At 35.5% G+C, this 23,062-nt stretch overlaps 1 long non-coding RNA gene across 1 annotated transcript in view; it reads right to left on the reverse strand.

Annotated features, from left to right (window-relative positions):
• LOC130683674 (uncharacterized) overlaps positions 1-23,062 on the reverse strand; it is a 208,986-nt gene that overhangs the window by 126,690 nt on the left and 59,234 nt on the right. Inside the window, exon 2 of the long non-coding RNA XR_008997567.1 lies at positions 10,990-11,043. This is a non-coding gene — a long non-coding RNA (uncharacterized LOC130683674). The remainder of the gene's footprint in view (positions 1-10,989; positions 11,044-23,062) is intronic.

Here is a 23,062-nt window from a genome sequence, read left to right on the forward strand (position 1 = left end):
AGCTCTCAATTAACTGAGACTTAATGTGTTATCAGCAGCCTGATTTGTACCTGATTGAGTTCAGGATATTTCCTGGACAAAGGAGAGATTATTGAGAGCTAACAAACATAAAAAGAAAAAAATCTTAGTAGGTATGACTAGGTTTCCAAATTACCAATACCATGTTTAGAGATACCCATGGTAATGACCTTGCTAGAGAGGATTTCATTGTGAATCCACTTGCTTAAGCCTCTTATATCATGAACTCTATTATTTAGATTCATGACTGAAATAGGTAACCTGACAAAATTCAAGGACATTTAAAAATATTTACTTTGCCAGGACCAGCTTTGAAATATCTTCATGAGGGAAGTGGCCTTTGCCAGATACAAGGGACTCACAATTCTATTGCTTCTGTTTCGAAGGCCTGAGGGTGAACTGATGACTGATTCTTTTTCAGTTCCCTAGAGAATAGAGTTAAATTGAAAAGAAAACAGTCATCATAAATCACACACAATGTCTTGAGACTTAATATTTTTCATATATCTCAGAGGCTATTCCAATCATGACACTTGAATGGCATACAATAGTAAGTTACACGCACCTCCAATTATCAAATCAGGGTGGTCTCAGAAAAGTATAGGGTTTGCAATACCTCGCTAACAAATTGTGATTAAACACTGGGTCAAGTTAGCAGAGAAACTTTCTCATCTAAGCTACTATCCATTTCATTAGGTTGATATTCCAGCAAAGTGTAACAGCATTACAGAAGAAATCACAAACTGATTAATGAATGAAAAACACATACTGTATCAGATCTCTACTCTTAGAGATTTTTTTTCCTAATATTTGCAACTTGATTATAGAAAATCTGGTGGTACATTCATAAGTAATAGCTCAAGTATAGACACAGTTTAATTTAATTATTTAGGTCTCAGAGACCAAATAGTTTCTTCAACTGTCAAAGGTCTATATGTGTAGAAGCTAATACACAAGTACACATTCCAAAAAAGTCAGTCTTAGATTCTGTTTACATTCTTACAGTTAGATTGTTAGTGAACAGTGTCACTAAAAAATCAAAATGTTCCTTCTCTTTATTAATAGTAAAATAATAACTGTAGTATCAATTGATAAATAAGATTTTATGGTCACTCTCTGATAATTTGTGAGGGAATGGAACTGAAAAACCAGAGATTGGCTCTCCAGTTCCTCCCTTTTATCTACTTGCCATTCATGGGTCTCCCAAAGCTTTCCCCAGCCTACTTTACAAATTCATGTCCCATTGTTCCCTTATATTAGTGTTTTTGCTTAAACCAAACTGATGTACTCATTATCTCCTGCATACATCTCGTACTTTCTCATCTCTTTTTTCCAACAATTTTTTCCACTACAATGTTTATGAAAACTGTACTCATATGTTATGTTATGTCTAAAATATCTTATATATGTAGTTTCATAAATTCATTCCAATCCATAGTGATCTCTTTATATAAACTCAAGACTTCCTAAACAATGCTACCCAAACTTTTCATGACATGGTAACATAGAAAACAAACAGAACTGTACCACACACTGTGGTAAGCCAGTGTGACTTTTTAACCATATCAGAGGCAAATTAGAGGCAGCAAATGCCCTACATCCAACGAGGCCAGCCAATAAAGAATGTGGCACAGCTGTAAGCAGGCATGCCCATAGGCAAGGCGGAACACTGTGTCAGTTGGCTGATGCTATGTCAGGTGCTGTCTTGTTCCATGACTTACATCATTCTTCGTTATTGATGCTTCTGGCCCTATTTTCCTGAACAGATCACATATTGTTTGAAAGTACGGGTAATGTCTTCTAATTGATATAATTTATATTATTTGAAATGTGGTAAGACATTTACAGCAAAATTTACTGTTGTGAACACTGTTAGGTGTATGGTTCCATGCATTGAGTGCATTGACATTTTGTGCAATCATCACCACCCTCCACCTCTAGGACATTTTTCATCCTCCACTAAACTCTTGTATCTGTTATACAAAAGGCCCTGCCCCTCTGTCTCCTTACTCCCTGGTACCCACCCCCCCATTCTATTTTCTGTCTTTATGGATTTCACTACTAAAGGTACCTTATATAAGTGGAATCATGCATTATTTTCCTTTTGTGACTGGCTTATTTCTCTTGAACCATAATGTCTTCAAGGTTCACTTATAATTGTTTTTAAACATGATACTGATTATCATCTTTCACAACACCCAGGAGAGATATATATTATTTATTACTCACGTTCCTCTCTAAGCAGCATATGTTTAGTAGCAACAGTTATGTACTAGAAGAGTTAGTTGCTGATCACATTAGAAATTGAGTTATCTCTATGCTTTATTGTATCTGATGTTCTTTTAATCCTATTAAACTCTATTAATGAGAATCAATACAGTAATTTGGTGGAAGGGGGTTATGACTGACTTAGCTTCTAATTGACTTTGATTTATGGATTATAGTTTATCACACAAAATCACAGTCTTCATTTGACTCTAATAATTCAATTATTTTAGATTAGATTATAGTGCCACAGGCATTAATGAGACCATGTCTCTTGATATTTCCTTTTCTTTGGAGGGTTTTTAATAAGTTTGTCACAATAATTGTTTCTAAAATCCATTGTTTACTTCTAAAACATGTTAGTGATTTATGGTTTATCTAATCTAATCTAATTTAGTACAGTAAATTTCTTTGTTATTGGTCATAATCTTTAGTTAAACTAATGACCACATCCCCTGGACAAGATTCTGTCTACAATCTATGACATGCTGACAAAAACATGCCAACAAAAATTTTATTAATAATAAAGTAAAATAATTTTTAGAACATACCATGACTTTTAGAACACATTTAGACTTTAAAAAGTAATAGTAAAAGACAATTCCAAATTTAAGCTTTTTTTCTATTGCCTAAATTGTCCCATATTTTGTGACTTTGTTGCATTATTTCATCAGTCAATAATTTTCTAAATACAAATTTTAAATGAGTTTGCTCATGCAGTTCTGTAAGTAATGTAGTTGAAGTATATTGATGAATGCTTTTTTTGTCCTGAAGTCTTTATCCCCTTTTATATTTACTTTGAATATTTGTTAGCATTTCACCTAATTAGCATAACTTTCAAAGCTGTGATCGGATTTCAAAATTATGTTTTGACTCTAAACAAATAGACTTAAAATTATTAACTTACATTGTATATTAATAATTACATAACATAATTATAAGATGTTTAATTAAAAACATATTGTTAGTAAGCAACAGTGATGGTAACTAAAAAAATACAGGTATTTCCCCACTTTGCATTGCTAACTACCAAAGTGTGCTAAAATTTGATTTTTCTGTCTAAACTCTCCAATACAGTTCTATAGTTGAAGAGGGGATATGTAACAAATAAGTCATCAAAACAAAAAATAAGTTATTAAAATCATAACAGCTTTGGAAAAACATATGTTACTGGTTTTAAAAAGAAAAAGAAAACCTAATGTTCATCTTGGTAATGCATTGCACAAAATGGAAGACTTCAGATTTATGTACAGGAATAACTTCTCTAACAACAATTATATGAATGACAGCATCCTTGGACAACTTCAGAGATTTTTTTCATAGGTCATAATACAAAAAATAATTTCATATAATTCAAACATTTTGAGTATACTTCTCAAATGGGCAACATAGTGAAGTATGATGAATTTTTAATTCATCAGATACTGTCCATTTTCTCAGCCACTCATGAAACAAATTATACAGTTTACATAAAGTTACAAACCATATTTTTTGTACTTATTTCACTGATTGAAGCCATAAACATTCTGTCATTCAGAATATGATCAGGAAAACAGAAGCTACTCTATGCAATCAAAATATAAATGGTTTAATATGGTTTTAGATGATTGCTGGTTGAGTGGTAGTGAAAAGTCCATTAAATATCAGGTAAGCTTCTTTCCAATGTATGCTGTTAGGAAACCACACACTGCAGAAAGCTCAGTTTAAAGCATCAAAGTATGTATTCTCGAAGGCTTGCCAGAAAGCAGTTTAGTTTTCAAGAAACTCTATGAAGTTTGCACCTCTTGTCTCAGTCTTAGCAACAAAACACAATGTCCTCAGTGGGAAATGAGAAGCCACTGAGAATTTCACATTTCCCATGCTTCTGGATACCTTGGATTTTTCCTTCTTTCTGTTTTATATCCTTAACTAGGCCCATCTCATTAGCAAACTAGCCTTGAGTCAAACAAGGACAACATTTCTGGAAAATGTCATCCATAACAATACAGTGAAGACCTGGAAGGCGATAGTGGTGATGTTAAGTTGAAAACTGATAATTAGACAATTTGTCTTTGGTATACACTGCTTTTTCCATATTTAAGTTTTGAATAAGCTTCGGGCTAACATGATGCAACTACCCATGTAACTGAAGACACACTTGCCCCCTCCTTGAATGGAGAGCCAGAAAGTCTGATGTACCACTTCATACATCTCAGTTTGAAGTTCATTTGTCTTCTGATCAGTCATAAAACTATACCCATTTGACTTTGTGCATATGTAGGTATCCATAACTGAAACACTGAAATATAGGGCTAAACAATACTAACACATTTGTATTAAATATAAGAATAAATAAAAAGGAAGACAAACCTAAAAAATAGTTTGTGTGTGTAATGTATGTATACATGTAAATATATCAAACAAGCACATTTATGCAAATGGTAAATGATCATGTCCCTGGCTTTTAACAGAGTCATTTCACTTCCTTCTTCCACTAACCATTTCATGTTCACTTTGGTTTCAGCCAACATCTCACCATGTCAGGATCTTTTTACCCGGCAGTATGATCCAAGCCTTTATTCCTGAAGGAGCTGTTATTAGAGGTCCTTTCTGGATGGAGATGCTATGGTGTGCATCAACTTTTGCTATTGGCAATGAGAGTCTCCATATTGACCCTCAGTATGCATGTATTTGCAGCTCTGTATTTTTAGTCATCGCTGACAGAATAGTAAGTCTTTCCAATCTAATGGTATAAAAGATTAATATGATTAAGACAGGTGTCTGTCTCATCTTCCTGTTCAACTGTACCTTTGTTTCTTTCACTGGTGAGAACACTCCTATGCTGAGCAAGGCCTGGGTTGCTGGGAAAGCGGCAGACTCACGTACACAGTATAAGCTTTCTTGTCCACCTGATTATTCAGTCTCCTGTGCAGCTTGCTGGTGAGCATTCAATCGACTGGTGTTCTTATGAAAATTCTACCCAGATAACTTATTCCCTAGAAATTTTTGTCCCAATGTTGTTTCTCCCAAGTCTCTTAACATCCAGCCAAACTGCTAACTAATGCCCATGGAAAAATGTAGATCTGTGTCTCTGGCCATTTCTCTTTCCAGTCAAAGTGAAGCAAAAATAATGCTTGAAATTGTTGACTGAAGGGATTACTTTTACTGTTGTCTTTTAGGATCCCTACTGAGTAAGGCAAGCCTTTAGTAGATGCATATATGTCAGTCCTAGCGATAATAATCAAGAAATTACCACAGATGTTTCCATGAGTAAAACTCTTCTCAATACTATCCCATTAGGGCTATTCACATGGTAACAAAGATTATCTTGTTTCTGGTGGAAAACTATTGCCATTTGTTCTTTCCTTCTCTGTTCTTCTATTATTCCCATGGTGTTCAAGTTGCTGATTTCAATGGTGGTATCTTCCCTGATAGCTCTTGGCCTAAAAATAGTTTTTAATGATGCAGCTACTTCCTTCATCTCTATAAAGAAAAGTCTAAAATCCTCCAACAAGGAAGGAAAGCTGCTACTCTAGGCAAAGTGGGTTTGCTGGGTCTGGCGATGGCATTTGTATTAGTTTATGAGAGCTGCCATAACAAATTATCATAAACTTGGTAAGTGAGCAAAACAACAAAATTTTATTGTCACAGTTTTGGAAGCTAGAAGTCTGAGATCAAGAAGTTGACAGGGTTGGTTCCTTCTGAAGGTTGCGAGGACAATCTGTCCCATGCTTCTCTCCTAGTTTCTGGTGGTTCCCTGGAAATCTTTGCATTCCTTGGCTGGCAGGCACATCACCATGATTTCTGCCTTTATCTTCACATGTCATTTACTGAATGTGCAAGTCTGTTTCTATGTTTAAATTTCCCCTTTTTATACGGACACCAGTCATATACTGGATTAGGGTCCGTTGTAATGACCTAGTCTTAATGAATTACGTCTGCAATTAATCTATTTCCAAATAAAGTCACATTCTTAGGTACTGTGTGTTAGGACTTCCACATATGAATTTTGGATAGATACAGTTCAACCCATAGCAGCATTCAAGATACTCAGCTTATCAACATCTACCTAAAAGTTCCATACCTATTATCGGGGTTCTGCTTATTCCAAATCAAGGCCCTAACTTTAACAATAGAGAATTGATGAGACTATAAATTGATTTTTTAAAAACAATTCTGTTATTCAACAAGAAAGTCATACTTTGAGTTTAGTTTTCATAACTATTGGCCCTGGGATTATAATAAATAATTATTTCAGAGCCTTGGCCTTGAACTGGAAATTAAAAGCAATGAGTCTGTTTTCTTTCTTCAAATTTTCTAGTACATTTAGAAGATGACAGCCCATCCCACAGATCTTGTATTGTTTGTACTGTTTGTTTCCTCCATTATATTATATTGTTATAGCTATTTGGTCTCCCAAAGTCTGCTTTATTTAGGCATTTGATTACCTGTGATGATTTAGTTAATTGTTTCACACTATAAGCTAAGGACCATTAGTGTTTCAATACCCATTTTCCATGGCAATGAGGTTCTTACTAAATTAAAATCCAATAAGATTAGATAACTAGTTCCAGATTTCTATCTTTTAGATTCTGCTACCTTAGACTTACTGCACCAAAACTACATCAATCAACATTAAGTTAAGAAAGCAGAAATAGCTCAACATATTTCGAGTACAAAAGTTTAATGCATAATTCGGGCTGACACTATGGAATGAAGATGTAGGAGGCCAATTCCAAAAATAAGGTTACTGCCACTGATGCTATCTTGAAGCACAGAAGTGACTCTAAAAAGTTTGGAAGGAAGCTGCCATGTTCTCAAGAATCTGAAAATTTCACCCCAACTGTCACTCTGAAGCATAAAAGTAAGTGCTCATCAAGAGGTTAGTAGGCTGCTTGTTTCACATCCTCTCGTTGTTCTGCCTGCTATTATCTCTTAAGGAAAATAGCTTTCCTATTTTTTCTTTTTTTCAAATCATGGATGGGGTCCTCTCATTAGCAAAATCTGGAACCATATGTAAGAGATGATTCTGATAAATGTATGTTTGTTTTTCTACATAATGCAGCGTATTCTTCAAGAAGTGGCAATTATGCTGGGTTGAAGACAGACAAACCAGGACAATTATGTCTTCTTCAGTTTTGTATATGAGCCCTTAATCTCCTTCATCATATGGCTTTACTCCAAGAATTATTATCCAAAAGTTGAATTCAGATAATATCACTCCCCTATCCATGCTTTTAAATAAATAAATAGCAAAGGCTTTCTGTTATCTACTTTCCAGAAACTCAGGTTAACCTCCAAGGCTTTCTAAACTTGCTTCTTCAGCTATTACATGCATTACTTTTTCTTACATGTTTATACTGAAAAATATAAATATAAAACCTCCGTGCCTTTATGCTCTTGTATCATGGAATGCTGTTTGTTCCAATCCAATCCTGATCAACTCAATTATTTTCTATCCTCTAAACTAATTCAAATGCTATGTTCTCCTTGAAATCTTTTCCCTTAGTTCATACCAGATGTAATAACTTCTCTTTGTGCAAAACTTTGCTTATACCTCTATATAGAAGTAATTTTATTTTGCCTTATATTTTCTTCCAAGACAACAGTTTTCCAAATCACAATCTGGGTGACATATTATAATTCCAAAGTACAATATGTCAACACCTACCTAATAGTCTCAAATCTTTCCCACTGTACATCCAAAAATCTATACCTGCCAAATAGCCGTATCTGGAAAAGGATAGGCACTTGTAAGCTGTGGCTTACAAATTGTTTACACAATGTGTTCTGAAAAGAATTATCAGAGATTCTTGAGAATATGGCAGCTTCCTTCTAAGCTTTTGAGAATCACTTTCATTCTTCAAGTTAGAATCAGTGGCAGTAACCTAATCTTTGGCAATGGCTTCTTGCATCATCATTTCATAATAATCAACATTTGCCAATATTCAAAAGAAAATTGATTTAGAAAATGGCTAGAAACCAGCCATGTCCAAAGGATGTTAAATAGGTTGGTCTTCATTTTCAATATTTGCCTCACTATATAACTTTCTGCCCTGTTTGGAAAAGATATGACCTCTGGCAAAAGATCATTTTCTCACTCAGACACTTTCAAAACATATAGGGTCACTCCAGTGTGGCGAGTCACCACTAAATCACATTAGTTATTGGCATCTAAGATCTAGAATATCCAGAGTCATAGTACTGGGCCATGGTCCTACAATTCTGACTATAGCCATCTTCGAAGAAACTCTTTTCCAACCACAGCTGTGTGTCAGTAATTCATTAATTTTTATTACTCAGTATATTTCCTTACATGAATATACTATAATTATTTTATGAAAAAATATAAATATATGTAACATATTACATTACATATAAAATTAATTATTATATTATTATATGTTCACCTATAGAACATAGGTGGTTTTATTTCAATGATATAATTCTGATATATAAAATAAAAATAAATGATTCTATATATAGACACATTATAGTCAAACATTTAAAACTCAAAAAGATATTATCTTGAAAGCAGCATGAGAAATGATAAGGGAACCACTATAAGATCAATAGCTTACTTCTCAAAAGAAATTATTAAGGCCAGGGGATAGTGGGCTGACATATTTAAAGTGTCAAAAGAAAAAAAAAATATGGCCAACCAAGAATTCTATACTTAGCAAAGTGGCTTTCAAAAGTGAAGGTGAAATGAAGACATTCCCAGATAAACAGAATCTGATAAAATCTATTGTTAATTGATATGCTTTGAAAGATATATGTAAGTCCTTCATGCTGAGAGGAAATTGGTCCCAGGCAATAATGCTAATTTACACATAAATTAATAAAGAGCACCAGTAAAAATAATTACATTGGTAAAAAATGGTAAAGACAGGAAACTACACATTTTCATTTTTCTTCTTTTAACTAATTTAAATGAAAATTGCATGCAACAAAAATAATAATCAATACAATAAAACTGTACTGTTGAACTTATATAATATAAAGATATAATATATATATTATATATATGACAATAATAACAAAGTAGGTGGGTAATGTAACTCTTTTGGAGCAAAATTTCTATATTTACTGGGATTAAATTGAATTAACCTGAAAAAATTTTTATAAATTAAGATATAGGTCAAAATTCCTAAATCAACCTCTTAGAAAGTAGCTCAAAAAATGAACAAAAATAGTGAACTATAAAATATGGATTTGACTCAAAAGAAAACAATAATGGAGGTACAGAAGGAAAAAAAGACATGAAAGAAATGTAAATAAATAACAAAATAGGAAATGTAAATCCTATTATATCAATAATTACATTTATTATAAATTGATTTTGAAAAACCAATACAAAGATATTTTCAGACTTAATTAAAAACAAAATAAAAGTCTGTATTATCTGCTAGAGGAAAGTTTCAGATGCAAAGTCATGACAGGTTAAAAGTAGAAGCACAGAAAAATATACCACGAAAGCAGTGACTATAGTGCTGGAGTGGCTGTATTAATGTCATATAAAATAGATATTCAAACAAATAAAATAGTTACAGAAGACAAAGATGAATATTTTATAATGATAACAGCTCAATTCTTCAGGAAGATATGATTTTAGACACATAGGCACCTAATATTGGAGCCCCCAAATTTATGGACCAAGAACAGTTAGCACAAAGGGAGAAAAAAAAATTCAACAGTAAGAGTCAAAGATCTAAGAAAAAAAGGAGTCAGAGACCTAATACATCAGTCTCAATAATAAATAAAACAGTTAAATGAAAAATCAGTATACCTGAATAAAACTATAAGCTAACTTAACCTATCTTGTTTCTGTAGAGGAGTCCATTCAACAACAGGGAAACATCCTTTACAAAGGATAAACCTACACTGACACATAATCACCCAAAGTCCATGATTTACCTTAAGGCTCATTCTTGGTTGCTGTACATTCTATGGGTGTAGAAAAACCTTAAATGACAAATATCCATCATTATAACATCATACAGAGTATTTTCACTGCTCTAAAAGTCCACTGTGACAGAATATATATTTTTAAATGCAAAAATCACTTTTTTGGAATATTTCCTCTCATTTGACCAACACTAACATGGGGAAATATATTCTCATTTATAAAACAGGATACAGGATTATGTATTTAAGCCAAAGTGACCTAGATTCAAATCCTACCCAATCTCTTTTAGAAATGGGTTACTGAAAACACTGTTAAGTGTTCCTGACTCTCAGTTTTTTGTTAGTAAAGTGAAGATAATAATACCAACATATGAAATGAATATTAGGATTAAGAGGTAATATTTACATAGTGATTAACATGGAGCCTGGCACCTAAATGTTCAGTAAACAATTTTAGTGTTATTATGTGTTGATAAAGTTTGTTTTGAGGAAAAATTATTTATCTATAAGAAAACTTGAATATCTAGAAATTCCAGTTAGAATAAAATCCTATGTTATTTTTATTATTAAAATGGTCTATAAATGTAGTTTATGTGTGGGTTAGAAAACTATTCATTTTTACAATCAGGTGAATTTCTAGGTAGAAAGCATTGCCTTAGAAAAATGCTGCAAATACACCCTACCAACTGCAGGTATAATAGGAAACTAATAAGCAAAGACATTGTTGTAACTTCTGTAACTCTGTTGCAAACGGTACTACTTACTATTCAAATCGACCTTCAGAATGTGAGTGAGTTGGTCCTTGATGGACAATCTCACCAATTCAGAAGATCCTCTTGCCCTCATTTAGTTCCTCCTGTGCTAAAGAATTTTCTGAAAAGAAATGCCAATATTCAGAGAGGCTGAGAGGAGAGTGAGGGCCAATTATAGTTCCAGTTGACACAAATAATTCCACTCATCAGTAAGCAAGAAGGTGAACTGTTTGAGGAGCTCCTTATATTAGTGCTGCAGTAAATGCAGTGAATCTGTCAGAGAATATTTCAAAACATTGTGCATGTCACTTGGATTTACAAGCAACCTGCTGAGAATGTGGAGACTTACTTTCCTCTGCAGTAATTTCAGTGCATTTTAAGAAATAATCCCAAAATTTTACCTCTTTCCTTTCCCCAAAATACTTGGTACATCTCTGACTTAATAGGAAACATGCTTTCTTCCCCTAATTTGAAGAAGTCAGTCATGTGCTTCCTAAAGAGACAAACTAAAGTTCAAGCTAAAATTTGCTGATTTTGCATTAAAAAATAAATCTTGTAGCCTTCTACTATTAACAAATAAATAAAAAACATGAGAAAAGAGAGACAATTAAATATAGCTTAACATCCAAATTTGAAAGAATTAAGTAAGCATTAAATAAAACACCTAGGACAATTGATAAATGTGTTGTTCTCACTGAAGCAAATTGAAGCTATGAGCTATAGTCTGTTAGAGATTTATGCTATCAATATAACCACATGGTATTTCACAAATAATGTAATTCTTGCAATAGCAGTATTTTTGGAGGTAATATTAAATGCCACTTGTCAAGTCAATAGCCTATTACAATCAAAACCCCTTAAAATATGTACCTATTATATGTATTAATGATTTTTAATAATTTAAAATAATGTGGCATAACTGTGCACTGAAATAGAACTCTGGTTGATTCCTTGTGGGAAACTAAAATTGCAAAACAGCCTAGTAGAGTTTTCCTCAGGATAGAAAATACACAAACTAATCCTTAAAATGATGAATTGTTTTTGAAGAGAGCATCCATTCGGTGTCCCAGTTTTGGCTGAGTCTATGAAATGCGTTCCATCCTTCCTATAGCAGACCTGTTGGAAGCGCATACTGGTTTGGTGCAGAGGTATCCTTGAACAGTGGGAAAGCACAATTTGTTTCAGAGCATAACAGATAGATGTCAAATATCAGGAAAGAACATCTTCAACGTGACTCACCTTGCTAACACAGGTACACAAGTCTGTGTTTTGCACGGGTACATTAGCACCTACTCTAAGTTAATTTTTTGCTTTGAGAGGCAACATAGCATAATGGCAAAGATTATGGTCAGTGGAGCCAAATTGTGTGGATTTAAATCTGACAGACAAGGCCAATTATGGGGCACTTCATTCATGTTGTGTGTTTCATATTCCTTATCTATAAATGAGAGATTCTCTACCCTCCAGGCTTATTTCAGGGCTAAATATACAATCTATATGAAGGCCTTATTGCTATCTCTGGCCCATAATATATGAATAAAAGAATTAGCTATTATTTTCATTATTATTATCTTTAAGAATCATTTTTTAAAATATACTTTTGGTTATTTATTGCTTGTTATTATCTATTGTTCTATTTGTTTTGTTACTGCATCTGTAGAAAAGGTATAAGCTATCATCTTGTATAAATATTTATTAATCAGTATATTAAATAACTCAACAAATTCAGAATATCTGCTATGTTTTAAGCCCTATTAGTCACTGATAAAATACAAAATAGATCTGTTCTCTGTTTCTGTAAATCTCATAGTACCTGACAGAAGAATTTACATAAACATAAAAATTCTACTTATATAAATAATAAAATTCTATTTTATTATAATAAGGAAATTATCATCCTATTTTTGATTGATAATAAGCCCACTTGAAGAGTGATTATTAATACAGGGATAAATATGGATCTGATATAAAAGTTGGTAGTTCCTGTCCAGCCTTACACATAAGCACACTTATTCTGAAGGCCCATCATCCACTGAGACAGGTAGTTGAGTTATTCTCTGCACTGGGATCTGAGAGGCACCCTGAACCTGAACCAAAAATTCTCATCCTTGCCCTCTGCGAGGTGGTAGACAAATAGATACTTAAACAGAACATGAGTTTATTTATATTTAAAGGTTGGAGCAAAGTGCTGTGGAAAAAAAGAGTCATAGGGAGGAAGAAGAAACATCTTAGATTTTAAATTAAAAATTGACAAATGTAGATACATGTATAAAAACAAAAGTTATAAATACAAAGAGTCTATGTAAGAATGCTATTGTTCATAGTATATAAGTATACAGTAACAGTAAGAACGTATGATAGTAGAAGATATATTTGATTGAAAGAATTGAAATCACAAAGATAAAAGGAGAAAATGATGAGAAACAATAGCTGACTTCTGGCTTGAAAATGAATTTTATGGAAAACAATGAGTAGTAATTTTCTTGTTATGGAAGACAGTGCAAGATGGAACTAGCTTAAGCCTCCATGTCAAGAAAAACGTCTTCATTGCACTGGGATGTATTTCAGGAAGATTATAGAATTGTTATTTGTCAATATTCACCAGTTACAAAATAGGGATTTTTTTCTAATTGAAGAGAATGCACTCACATAAAATAAGTTAAATCTTTCAACTTAAGATGACCATCAGCAGGTTTTCCAAGGCTGAGCAGTAACACTTAAATTTTATTCTTACCAGTGGCCCCATGTAGCAGTCTATAAGCTTTAAAGAAAATCGTACACTAAGTTTGACATTTGACATTCTGATTCACAGGTTATCAAGGCCACTTTCAGATTTCTGACATAAAGATATCTTGTTAATCAGGGAAAAGGCCTGAGTATTAGTCAAAAGAGAGAATAACAAGTTGTTTTAACGAACAGTTGAAAGACAGATGCCCCGTTCTTCTACTAACAGGTGTAATCCCATCCCTTTTCTCATGGAGTTTATCCCACAAACTAAGGCTCCAATGATGGCAACTCTGAGACTTTCCGTGAAGCTTACTTAAGCAATCTATTCCATATTAGATACTGATTGCATAGACTATTGATTGGACTGAGTTATGGCCATTTTGAGGGGCAGAGTTCCAGTTTATAGATACCTTAAAAATGACCCACAGAGTCATTTATGTCCATATATTATCTGTCCAGTACAGAACGAGCTCTGAATTCTTTCTCTACTGAAGGTTTTAGATTGGAATTAGGACTCTCATGGACTTGCAAAACAATAGAAATGGAAATACTTGTAGAAGCCTTCAGTGTGCATTTAGGAACTGTACATTAGGAACCAGTGAGAATTTTTCTTCGGTTGAGCGGTGCACATGCCTATTTCTGTTTTAAGTTTTTTTCTACCTTGTTCAAAGTAATAAATCTTATACTTATGTTGAGTTGATTGGGGTTATTATCTTTGTTTCCTACAAACCCATATTGGGTAAAGGTGAAATTACATTGAGAAAAATGAGCAAGTCAAATATTTGGGTTGAGACTTAGTCCCTCAGTAGTGTGATAAATGTTAGGAAATGAGCCCTTAAGTCACTCCTGTGAGAGCCAAAATTCAGTACAGCCCATTAACATCCCTCCAGCCCTTGGCTTGTTGGAATTTATCACCCTTCACCCCCCACCCCACTTGGTATCTAATAAACCTTGACCTGTGCAGGCTGCATTTTACGGACTTCTGTTTCCAGTGGCTTCTGGCTGAATTTGGCCAAAGAGAAATACTAGCAGGGTCAGGTGGCATCTCTGAGAGCACCTGCTTCACCACTAGCCCCTCGTGGCTCCGAAGTCCAGTGGGGTCCAGGCTCCTGGGCCAGATCCTGGGCTGGGCAAATACTTTCCTCCTTGGTCTCTCCAGCTTAGCAGGGGTAAAATATTCCTGTTGTTGCGCACCTCGGGTTCTCTTTCAAAGATCCCTACTGGTTCTTGACTCTTCCATTGTATATGTAATTGATTCTTTGATTAATTATATATTTTTTAAATATTCAAAGTAACATTTTCATAACTGGTTTGAATTAACCAATATAGTAGTTCTTGGAGCCAGAGGTAATTCCAAGGTAGAAATCCTTAAGTTTGGCTTCTGAGATGGATTACTCATATGTTTGAGTGAGATATGATTAATCAATTATTTGCAGGAGTATTATGATTATATTCCAATCCTGTTATTGTTTGGAATGAAGTACTAGTCAAAAGTAAGACTTTAGGAAGTTAAGAAGTATCTTCACTTGGCCATTTGGTATGGCAATAATGATGCTTATTCAGACTGCACAGTGAAATCCCTACTTTTGCTGGCAATGGAGAGCTTACAGGACAGACAGACTCAGAGCTGTGAGGTCTCCAAGGCACAGGAAACAAGAGAGCTTCAAATCTGGCATTTAAGAGAATCCTTCACTTCTTGATGCTGCAGGGAAACATGGCTGTTAACAGGCCTGAAGTCTAATAGTGGCAGAATCACAAGTCAAGGCAAGCACACAATTGTTCCAAGTCTGTCGTGTAAGAGTGATGTTATTAGTGGAGGAGAGGGACTGCAAACCTTGGGGCAGGTATGCCTGGGTGTGCCCACGTGAGCCTGGGAAGAGTGAAGCCCCAAATTCCCCTGAACTCCTTTGCGGGCAGAAGCAGTTTATTTTTCCTTCTCTGAGAAAACTAGCTCTAGTAGTCACAGTCTGCCCAAAATAGAAGGCATAATCACTTAGAATTTTAAGTTAGCTCAATGAAACAAAGAGTATACTCAGCATTAAGAAAAAGAGATATTGAGGCACCCAGGTACTTGCAACTGTGATAATCTTACGCATTCCTGAAAGAAAAAGGAAAAAAATGAGAGCCCAGTCAGACTTAGAATCACTCAACAGGAACTCCACTTGTCAAGAGATACAACCCCTACCAGAAATGCAACCTGCTTGTCTCTCCACCAACCGTCCAATATCAACTATTGGTGCCTCCATAGGCTACATCCAGTGAAAAGCCAGATGTTTAGGGAGGCATGGATGACCTGTAAGAGCTAGCCTTTAATTATATTAGTAGGCAGCAAAGTGGAGAGTGGACCCAGTGGTAGAGGACAGCAAGTGGTGATTATGAAGTACATTCCACTCCTTTGACCAGTCTTCATCCATTCCAGGTATTTTCTCAAAGGAAAAAAATATCAGCTCAGGGAGATACCCAATCATTCAGAGATAATCTCAATTCCCTTATGTTCCATCATGGAACCACAATTATAACATAAGTCTTCATCTTTACTTTTTAAATAAGGTAACAGGGAATGGTTAAGTTATAGTTGTCAAATACATTTCTTTCACTCTAAAATGAATTCTTTGTTTGGAGGCAATAATGGGTGAGATAACAAGGATGGAAAGAAGACATTTTCTAAATCCATTAACATGTTATGGCAGAATTATTTCAGACAGGAAAGGCAAGTTCATATTTGGAATATGTACTTATTTCCATGAAAACAAATTATTGCTTCACACCTGAGGGAAAGGGTCAAAGTCAACTAACTGTAAAATCTATTGACAGGTGGGGAAGTTGGTAGGAGGGAAATTCTTGTTTTATCAGCCCATGCCTAACCCATATCCCTTCCTTCCTACCTTCTTTGTACATGGCCTATTAAGTTGACAGTTGGGTATTTGAAGAATGAAGTTAATATCAACAGGATGGCTCATCTTGTCCATCTGATTATGGAAAGTGTCCTCTGCAGTGGATGCTTGTGCAAGGTATCTATTTGGCACATTAATTCTTTCTCTTTTTGCTCATTCTGTGATGTCTATCTGTATTTTCCCAATTCTCCTTGTTATAAATATTCTGATTTTTTCTTTGTCTTTATAACAAGATAAGACATAACCATTATCTATAATTATATAATATGTCTATCTATCTATAAAACTGTATATACTCTGAATTGTTCAAGAAAGATTTCTCTTTGCCACCACCTCCTGCAGCCTCCCCAGGTCAAACTTTAATGCAGCAACTGTGCAGTCCCAGGTGGAACATAAATAACATAGTGCTGCACATACCATCTGCAAACCACCTATGCTTTTCCCCTTCTTTTAACAGGTTCTAAGGGACTCCCCATGAGCCATTTTCAGGTCAATTGAGTAAGAAATAGTGAAGGTGTAAAAGTTGGAGACATCTGCTTATGCTAATTAATTGTGCATTCTAAAACTTTGAGAGCTCAGTCTCATATACACCATTTCCCTTTTAAAATGAAATACTTTTCCTAATATCCAACATTATGATTTTATGGTTAAGGTAGACTCAGTATATGATGGGAGGAAGAGGTATTGGCTGTGCGCTTGGTTATGTGACTGGAACTTGCCTGTGGTGCCATCTAACATCCCTGCCACACAAACTTTCATCGTTATTAACTGTACTGTGTCATTAGTACAAGTGGAAGAGCAGCTTGTATCTCATACTTGTCTGCTAAAGAGTCTTCCCTTGTCCCAGGTTCCACTCAAAACTTAATAGCATTTTTGATTCCCTAGTAAATGAAACAGAGCAGAACAACCTAAAATTCAACAAAACCCCAAAGCATTAAAATTTGGCTTCTTTCTTCCTGAATGTTAATACAAGTTATATCAAGTTGTCTTTGACTTTAAAAGAATAACCCCCACATTGCTAAACATTAAGGATAATCACTAATGTGGCAGCTCCTGAACCTTCTCAGGGCTTACTACCTACAGTCAGGTATGTGCATATCTCATTAAAGCATATAGGCAGCTTACTAATTCCTCTTCACCAGGTCAGTTAGTACAATGTGGATGTGGCTAGGGGTGACTGATCAAGGTGAACATGATACATTTACTCCGACGCTCCCATTTCCTAACCTTTGGACCCCTTCTCTAGACCGTATGCCAGGAAAGTTCTGACTTCTTACCCTCATCACTCTAGGCCATTATTGAGTCCAGGATTTCATCAACCAGCAAACCAAATTGTGAAGTCCAGCCAAGGGGATGAGGTAACATTTTAAACCCTAAATTCCAAGTAATTGTACACATAGCAATACAGTTAGCCTAAAACAGCTTTATAGTCCATCCTTCTTTTGGTAACACAATTTAAAGATGGGAGGAGACACCTCCAAATTAAGTAATTAAAATATTTTTAAAAATTAAAATCAGTTTCATTAGATTGGGGGAAGCTCTGCTATTGCTGCCAAGGAAAGTTCAATGGAAATTAAGCATTCAAGTTTCTCAGCTGTGTTGAAATCTTCATCTAATTTTCTTAAATCTACTATAATTTGGCTTAAGCTTTAACAAGGTCATTCATACATTCAACGAATACTTACTGATACCTTATATCTGTAAGTATATCAGTGAATAAAAAATTCCCTATCTTTACAGTTACATTATTTTAGCAGAAGCAAATAACATGATAAATAAATACAAAAGTATATTAGCAATCAGTTCTAAGAACAAAAATAATGCAGGAATGGGCTCTGGGTTGAGCACCCCACTGTTAGAAGAGTGGCAATTGAGATAGGTGTCCACACAGGTTGGCCTCTCACTAAGAAGGTGACATAAAAGGTAAGAGCTGAAAGCACGAAGGTAAAATCCACCTGGCCTTCAGGGGACTGAGCATTCCAGGCAGACGAAACCTGGAGTCAAAGGCCTTGAAGCAGAAGTGCACCTGACTGGCTCAGTGAACAATGAGAGGTTATGTAGTGGGAGTGGAGTGAACCAGGCGGAGAGCAATAGGAGATAGGTAGGAAGGGGCCAGATCTAGAAAGCATTATATATTCTTTTACGAATTTTTTTTTTTGAGAGGGCATCTCTCATATTGATCAAACAACAACAATAAAATTCTGTATAGGGGACTCAATGCACAATCATTAATCAACCTCCAGCCTAATTCTCAACAGTCTCCAATCTTCTGAAGCATAACGAACAAGTTCTTATATGGTGAACAAGTTCTTACATAGTGAATAAGTTCTTACACGGTGAACAGTGCAAGGGCAGTCATAGCACAGAAACTTTCTGTTTTGATCACGCATCATGAACTATAAACAATCAAGTCAGATATGATTTTTATAGTTGATTTATATGTGAATCCCACATTTCTCCCTTATTATTATTATTATTATTTTTAATAAAATGCTGAAGTGGTAGGTAGATGCAAGATAAAGGTAGAAAACATGGTTTAGTGCTGTAAGAGAGCAAATGTAGATGATCAGGTGTGTGCCTGTAGACTAAGTATTAATCCAAGCTAGACAAGGGCAACAAAACATCCACGGATGCAGAAGATTTCTCTCAAAACAGGGGTGGTGAGGTTCTAAGCCTCCCCTCTGTTGACCCCCAATTTCTCACCTGATGGCCCCCCTGCGACTGTGCCTGTCTTAGGTTGTTCCTCCCTTGAGGAATCTTACCCGTCTCTGGCTAACCAGTCATCTTCCGGGGCCATACAGGGAAATGTAAAGTTGGTAAGTGAGAGAGAAGCAATATTGTTTGAAAAGGTTAGCTTTTTACTTTGCAGATTTATGCCCTGTGGCTTCTATGCCCAGCATTTGTCTTGAGGTATCTTTACCACTTGGAAGAATTATGATACTCGGTAATTTTCGATATGAAGCACAGTCTTTTAAGAATTTTAAGGATTCTTTTAAGAAGTTTTAATTTCAACCAGTTGCAACAGATTGAAGCTGGGGGTGGAGACAGTGGTAGAAGCAGAAATTTAGAAGTCTATTGCAATAATATAAAGTAGGTTGAGGACAAAGACATTTCACCCTGTGTGATATTAAGAAGCAGATTCCAGTGGAGAAATTTTCAACCTAAGGAATGACAGGAGATAATTAAATCCCTCATTTTCTCGAATCTGTCTCCAGTCAGATTTTTACCCGCTGACTCCTCTTAAACTACTCTTGTCAAGTCACTGGCTACCTCCATATTCTCAACGCTCTGCCTTTTGCTCTTCTCTCTACTTAGATTTCAAACATTAGAACAATCTTGAGTGGAGGGAATAGTCATGACTGAGACATCGATCTGAGTTTAGAAGCCAGGTATGCAAAGGCTTATCTGAGATCACCATCTGCTAGCCACCAGACACTTTTGGGGACTGAGTCTCAGACCTGTGGTCATATAGAACCCCTTCACATGAGGGGGACAAGCACCCCACTCCCAGGTTCCTTGTCTGGTAGTTCAGCCAAACCTTCCAGCATCATTCATTAACCAATTCTGCTTTTGTCTTTCATGCCAACAAGAATTTACGGTGGCTTGGACTAGGAGGGTAGCAGCTGGAGATGGTAGAAATCCTTAAAATCTGACGTTTTGAAGGTCGAAACAGCAGGATATTCTGGAAGATCTGATGTGAAAAAGAAAGAACTCAAGGGTGACTCTAGCATTTTTGATTAAGGAATTGGAGACAAGAGTTTCCACCAGCTGAAATAGGGAAAACTGCAAAAGGATCTGAGTGAAAAGTAGTGCAGAGCTCAGACTTAGACATGCTAAGTGTGAAGTGCCTGTTAATAGCCCAGAGAAGCACAGTCTCAGAAGCCTGAGAGATTTCGTTTCAGATTGCTTGTATTTTCTTAGTGAAATAAGATTGCATGCTTTAAAAGATACTTGATAGCTTTTAGAGTTCGAGCCTGGCTAGTGTAAATACCTGAAGATTACATATATTCAACAATCTGGCATTCCTTGGCTTGTAGATTCATCATTTCAGTCTCTGACTTCTGCCTCCAGCTTCACATGGCATTCTTCCCATGCGTCTGTCTTCATGTGTCCATCTTCTTATAGGACACCAATCATACTTGACCAGGGGCCTACCTTACTCCATTATGACCTCATCTTAACTAATTACATCTGCAATAATATTATTTACAAATAAGATCACATTCTGATGTACTGGGGATTAGGACTTTCTCATATATTTCTGTGAGAGACACAATTCAGCCCATAACACTGTCCTATTGAAAAGCATTTATGGACATGACTTAAAATAAACAATTTTCCTAGGAAAACAAACTAGAATGCAGTTGCTTTTTTCCCATAGCACAGCTGATACTGTTTCTCTATGATTTTTAACTATTCTCTCCTTATCTCCAGAGATCTATAAGAAACTGAAAGCTTAAGCAAATATTTTGGCTATAAGCTTAGGGACATAGTCTTCAAGGTTAATAACACTGCAGTTAATGTAAATCAGGCTTCCTCCACAGGGCATTCCTTTATTATAGATAAATAAAGGTAATTCAATGATTATAATAAAGATAAAGTTTGTCCTTGTTCATAACATTGAAACTTTAATGCATACCAAACAAATACTTGCCTCACTATCACCAGATTTCCCACCAGAGATACATTTAAATCCAACTCCTTAATGTTGAATAGCCTAAAATAGAAGGGCTGCCTGTGTATCTTGCAGAATAGATAGAAAGTGGCAGCAGGATTCCATATGCATTAAAATTATTATCTTATGAGCCCAAGTGTTTAATAGAAAAGTGTGGACTGTGAAGTCAATGCATCTGAGTTCAAATCCCAGAGTTTCTTCAGTTCTTAATTTGGGCTTCATGTAAGATTGAGATAAGCTCTCATACCTTAATGAATTCTAGAAGAGATTTTTAAAAATCTGCAAAGTAGTCAACATAGTGCTGTCATATAGTAAGCACTGGTAAATACTGATTTCCATGTCCTTGTTTACTGACTATACGTGGTTATTATTCCATTGAGGTGCACATCTTCAGCAGGAAACCAGTCCTTTCCACTGATCTCCTTAACACCATGGAGGCAGTAAAACAATACAGCATATTAGCAAAATCAAATGATAGTGGTTAAGAATCTCACAAAAACATACTACTGTGAAAATCTAGATGGACGGTGAATGTACATACGTGGTACTGACAGGACTGATGGGCATTATGGTACCTAGAAATGTGGACTAGTAAGTATACCACTGGCCATGGAGCCTTATTCAAGCTAGAGGCTCAGAATGTACTTAAGATCCCAAGTCACCCCAAATAACCCCTTTTTCACTGGGAGCCCTGAAAATGGTTTTAAGAACACCTCCTTCTCTCATTTTGAATACAGGTGCATGATCAAACTAGAGATGTTCTCCTAGTTTTACCTCCTCATGAGATCGTTTTCCAGGAAAGGCAGGGGGCATTTAAAAAGAAGGGTCACCTTTGTTGGGTATTTAAATGTTTCTAAACAAATATTCCTTGGGGATGAATGAAAATCTTCCTGCAAGATGTGGGTCTCAGATAAATACTAAGGGAGAAAGCGTATTTAGTAAAATGAGATTGAGATTGAAGAGAAGGTAAGGTTTTAAAGGAGGAAATAAAGAAAACTAATCCAGGAGACAGCGTGATAGATTCATTCAAGGTACTGGAGGTAGTTAATCAGAACTAGATTGTGGAGTGCGAGTAAGCTACACTTAAGAAATAAAGCTAGAGGAGCAGGAAGGAGCCCATACTGTAGGAAAAATGGGAAGATGTGGATTTCTTTCTGAATAAAATGATGAGGCATTGAGGAGTTTTAACTCAGGAAAGGACTAATATGTTCTGTTTGTGTTTAGGAAAATGGGAGAATAGCTTGCAGGGGATCAAACTGGAATCCAGGAGACCCATTAGGATCCCGACTCAGTAAACAGAGTGCACATTGTAATGGATTTAACTATGGCAGTGATAATTTGAAGAAAGTGAAAGCAAATAAAGACCTCTACCATTAAATAGGAAGTTAGAAAACATAAGACCTGGGGATCAATGTGTTATGAAAGCAAAGAAAGAACAGTATTTAAGATGGTCCAAGGATTTCTGAATAGGGCAAAAGAGCTGGTGGTATTGCTTCTTTCCCAAAGAAGAGGGGAAGGTGTATGGTTGAGTGGGATGATAACCGTTGATCCTGTGCCAAATTATGTATGAGGGAGATTATAATATTTCAGTACAAACACTCATCACTACCTCTCTATCACTGTGAGTGCCTCAAAGGCAGTGACTTTTCATACCAGTGTATCACTGATACTATCAAAGAGCTCACAGTTACAGGGAATTCAATAAATATCTATGTATTTATTCATATATTCACAAATATTTATTGAACATCTTCCAGACACTACTAGTCTAGGTCAATCATTCTCAATCACGGCTGCACATCAAAACAGCTGGGTATGCTTAAAAACCACTGAGGCCTAGGCCT

This window comes from Manis pentadactyla, chromosome 1 (assembly GCF_030020395.1).
Source record: "Manis pentadactyla isolate mManPen7 chromosome 1, mManPen7.hap1, whole genome shotgun sequence".
Taxonomy (NCBI): domain Eukaryota; kingdom Metazoa; phylum Chordata; class Mammalia; order Pholidota; family Manidae; genus Manis; species Manis pentadactyla.